General features: G+C 46.2%; 1 long non-coding RNA gene across 1 annotated transcript; it reads left to right on the top strand.

Annotated features, from left to right (window-relative positions):
- The first annotated feature begins 1,810 nt into the window (after positions 1–1,810).
- LOC115190133 (uncharacterized) lies at positions 1,811–4,938 on the top strand. The gene is made up of 4 exons (XR_003877116.1): positions 1,811–1,872; positions 1,915–2,008; positions 2,229–4,718; positions 4,855–4,938. It is a non-coding gene; the product is annotated as an uncharacterized LOC115190133 (long non-coding RNA).
- Positions 4,939–5,000: the final 62 nt, after the last annotated feature.

The raw sequence follows: 5,000 nt of genomic DNA, 5'->3' as shown, positions 1-5,000 counted from the left end.
CCAAATGGAAAAAAAACTACTTTGACCTGTCCAATGAAAAAAGTTAATTTTCGTAGTTTGTTGCAAAATGTTTAAGAACGTTTTCCGTTGAATTCATTATTGAATAACGACCCAGGTTTCTCTGGTATACTTCTGGAGAGAGGAGAGTCAGTAACAGGTTTCTCTGGGATACTTCTGGAGAGGAGAGAGTCAGTAACAGGTTTCTCTGGGATACTTCTGGAGAGGAGAGAGTCAGTAACAGGTTTCTCTGGGATACTTCTGAAGAGGGGAGAGTCAGTAACAGGTTTCTCTGGGATACTTCTGGAGAGGGGATAGGAGAGTCAGTAACAGGTTTCTCTGGGATAATTCTGGAGAGGGGAGAGTCAGGAAAAGGTTTCTCTGGGATACTTCTGGAGAGGGGAGAATCAGTAACAGGTTTTTCTGGGATACTTCTGGAGAGAGGAGAGTCAGTAAAAGGTTTCTCTGGGATACTTCTGGAGAGGGGAGAGTCAGTAACAGGTTTCTCTGGGATACTTCTGGAGAGGGGAGAATCAGTAACAGGTTTCTCTGGGATACTTCTGGAGAGGGAGAGAGGAGAGTCAGGAACAGGTTTCTCTGGGATACTTCTGGAGAGGGAGAGAGGAGAGTCAGGAACAGGTTTCTCTGGGATACTTCTGGAGAGGGGAGAGTCAGGAACAGGTTTCTCTGGGATACTTCTGGAGAGGGGAGAGTCAGTAACAGGTTTCTCTGGGATACTTCTGGAGAGGGGAGAGTCAGTAACAGGTTTCTCCCGGGATACTTCTGGAGAGGGGAGAGTCAGTAACAGGTTTCTCTGGGATACTTCTGGAGAGGGGAGAGGGATAAGAGAGTCAGGAAATATAAGAATGGAAGTGTAGTGTTTATTTAAGGGTTCACCTCTCTGCCGATCTATTCCGGTGTGTCTGTTAGAAACACAACACCCTGGAGAAATCTGTTCTGCTAATCGCTGTGTTTCTGTATGTGTGTAGGAATCGGCTGTGCTAAGCTGAGCTCTGCTAGCTGGATGTACAGGACTGTGACACGAAGCAGTGGAAACACAACCAGCGAAGACAGAGAGAGAGATAATCACCATCACATCTCTTTACTCTTCCTCTAATGTCAGGGACGTTTAGTTTACGAGCAGAAGGGAAGGATGGGAGCTAGAGACGTTGGTAGGAGGATACTGTAGAGGCAAACAAGTGGTTCTAAGTCAGGTTGGCAATTGGACTGTTTCTGTGAATTTCAAACAGACTGGGAGATTACCTGGTGTAGTGATGGACTCTACTCTCTATGGCTGAGGTCACTATTACCTAGTGTAGTGATGGACTCTACTCTCTATGGCTGAGGTCACTATTACCTAGTGTAGTGGTGGACTCTACTCTCTATGGCTGAGGTCACTATTACCTAGTGTAGTGATGGACTCTACTCTCTATGGCTGAGGTCACTATTACCTAGTGTAGTGGTGGACTCACTATGGCTGAGGTCACTATTACCTAGTGTAGTGATGGACTCACTATGGCTGAGGTCACTATTACCTGGTGTAGTGGTGGACTCACTATGGCTGAGGTCACTATTACCTAGTGTAGTGGTGGACTCTACTCACTATGGCTGAGGTCACTATTACCTAGTGTAGTGGTGGACTCACTATGGCTGGGGTCACTATTACCTAGTGTAGTGGTGGACTCTCTATGGCTGAGGTCACTATTACCTGGTGTAGTGGTGGACTCACTATGGCTGGGGTCACTATTACCTAGTGTAGTGGTGGACTCTACTCACTATGGCTGAGGTCACTATTACCTAGTGTAGTGGTGGACTCACTATGGCTGAGGTCACTATTACCTAGTGTAGTGGTGGACTCTACTCACTATGGCTGAGGTCACTATTACCTAGTGTAGTGGTGGACTCTCTATGGCTGAGGTCACTATTACCTAGTGTAGTGATGGACTCTACTCTCTATGGCTGAGGTCAGTATTACCTAGTGTAGTGGTGGACTCTACTCACTATGGCTGAGGTCACTATTACCTAGTGTAGTGGTGGACTCACTCTGGCTGAGGTCACTATTACCTAGTGTAGTGGTAGACTCTACTCACTATGGCTGAGGTCACTATTACCTAGTGTAGTGGTGGACTCACTATGGCTGAGGTCACTATTACCTGGTGTAGTGATGGTGTCTACTCTCTATGGCTGAGGTCACTATTACCTGGTGTAGTGGTGGACTCACTATGGCTGAGGTCACTATTACCTAGTGTAGTGGTGGACTCTACTCACTATGGCTGAGGTCACTATTACCTAGTGTAGTGATGGACTCTACTCTCTATGGCTGAGGTCACTATTACCTAGTGTAGTGATGGACTCTACTCACTATGGCTGAGGTCACTATTACCTAGTGTAGTGGTGGACTCACTATGGCTGAGGTCACTATTACCTAGTGTAGTGATGGACTCTACTCTCTATGGCTGAGGTCACTATTACCTAGTGTAGTGGTGGACTCACTATGGCTGAGGTCACTATTACCTAGTGTAGTGGTGGACTCACTATGGCTGAGGTCACTATTACCTAGTGTAGTGGTGGACTCTCTATGGCTGAGGTCACTATTACCTAGTGTAGTGGTGGTCTCTACTCTCTATGGCTGAGGTCACTATTACCTAGTGTAGTGGTGGACTCACTATGGCTGAGGTCACTATTACCTAGTGTAGTGGTGGTCTCTACTCTCTATGGCTGAGGTCACTATTACCTAGTGTAGTGGTGGTCTCTACTCTCTATGGCTGAGGTCACTATTACCTAGTGTAGTGGTGGACTCACTATGGCTGAGGTCACTATTACCTAGTGTAGTGGTGGACTCTACTCTCTATGGCTGAGGTCACTATTACCTAGTGTAGTGGTGGACTCACTATGGCTGAGGTCACTATTACCTAGTGTAGTGGTGGACTCACTATGGCTGAGGTCACTATTACCTGGTGTAGTGATGGACTCTACTCTCTATGGCTGAGGTCACTATTACCTAGTGTAGTGATGGACTCTACTCACTATGGCTGAGGTCACTATTACCTAGTGTAGTGATGGACTCTACTCTCTATGGCTGAGGTCACTATTACCTGGTGTAGTGGTGGACTCTACTCACTATGGCTGAGGTCACTATTACCTAGTGTAGTGGTGGACTCTACTCACTATGGCTGAGGTCACTATTACCTAGTGTAGTGATGGACTCTACTCACTATGGCTGAGGTCACTATTACCTAGTGTAGTGATGGACTCTACTCTCTATGGCTGAGGTCACTATTACCTGGTGTAGTGGTGGACTCTACTCACTATGGCTGAGGTCACTATTACCTAGTGTAGTGATGGACTCACTATGGCTGAGGTCACTATTACCTAGTGTAGTGATGGACTCACTATGGCTGAGGTCACTATTACCTAGTGTAGTGGTGGACTCTACTCACTATGGCTGAGGTCACTATTACCTAGTGTAGTGATGGACTCTACTCTCTATGGCTGAGGTCACTATTACCTAGTGTAGTGGTGGACTCTACTCTCTATGGCTGAGGTCACTATTACCTAGTGTAGTGGTGGACTCACTATGGCTGAGGTCACTATTACCTAGTGTAGTGGTGGACTCACTATGGCTGAGGTCACTATTACCTAGTGTAGTGATGGACTCTACTCACTATGGCTGAGGTCACTATTACCTAGTGTAGTGATGGACTCTACTCACTATGGCTGAGGTCACTATTACCTGGTGTAGTGGTGGACTCTACTCACTATGGCTGAGGTCACTATTACCTAGTGTAGTGATGGACTCTACTCACTATGGCTGAGGTCACTATTACCTAGTGTAGTGGTGGACTCTACTCACTATGGCTGAGGTCACTATTACCTAGTGTAATGATGGACTCTACTCTCTATGGCTGAGGTCACTATTACCTAGTGTAGTGGTGGACTCTACTCACTATGGCTGAGGTCACTATTACCTAGTGTAGTGGTGGACTCACTATGGCTGAGGTCACTATTACCTAGTGTAGTGATGGACTCTACTCTCTATGGCTGAGGTCACTATTACCTAGTGTAGTGATGGACTCACTATGGCTGAGGTCACTATTACCTAGTGTAGTGGTGGACTCTACTCTCTATGGCTGAGGTCACTATTACCTAGTGTAGTGGTGGACTCACTATGGCTGAGGTCACTATTACCTAGTGTAATGATGGACTCTACTCTCTATGGCTGAGGTCACTATTACCTAGTGTAGTGGTGGACTCACTATGGCTGAGGTCACTATTACCTAGTGTAGTGATGGACTCTACTCACTATGGCTGAGGTCACTATTACCTAGTGTAGTGATGGACTCTACTCACTATGGCTGAGGTCACTATTACCTAGTGTAGTGGTGGACTCACTATGGCTGAGGTCACTATTACCTGGTGTAGTGATGGACTCACTATGGCTGAGGTCACTATTACCTGGTGTAGTGATGGACTCACTATGGCTGAGGTCACTATTACCTAGTGTAGTGGTGGACTCTACTCTCTATGGCTGAGGTCACTATTACCTAGTGTAGTGGTGGACTCTACTCACTATGGCTGAGGTCACTATTACCTAGTGTAGTGATGGACTCTACTCTCTATGGCTGAGGTCACTATTACCTAGTGTAGTGATGGACTCTACTCACTATGGCTGAGGTCACTATTACCTAGTGTAGTGATGGACTCTACTCTCTATGGCTGAGGTCACTATTACCTAGTGTAGTGGTGGACTCTACTCTCTATGGCTGAGGTCACTATTACCTAGTGTAGTGGTGGACTCACTCTGGCTGAGGTCACTATTACCTAGTGTAGTGATGGACTCTACTCACTATGGCTGAGGTCAGTATTAGTTATATACACTCCCTCTATTGGGTTGAGGTCAGGGGATTTCACAGGCTACTCAAGTAAACTGAACTCGCTGTCATGTTCAAGGATTTTTTTTTTTACAAAAACTGTGGCTCCAAATGGCACACTATTCCCTATAT

This window comes from Salmo trutta, unplaced genomic scaffold (genome assembly GCF_901001165.1).
Source record: "Salmo trutta unplaced genomic scaffold, fSalTru1.1, whole genome shotgun sequence".
NCBI classification, from domain to species: Eukaryota; Metazoa; Chordata; class Actinopteri; order Salmoniformes; family Salmonidae; genus Salmo; species Salmo trutta.
This window is presented reverse-complemented; position numbering and strand designations above follow the sequence as displayed.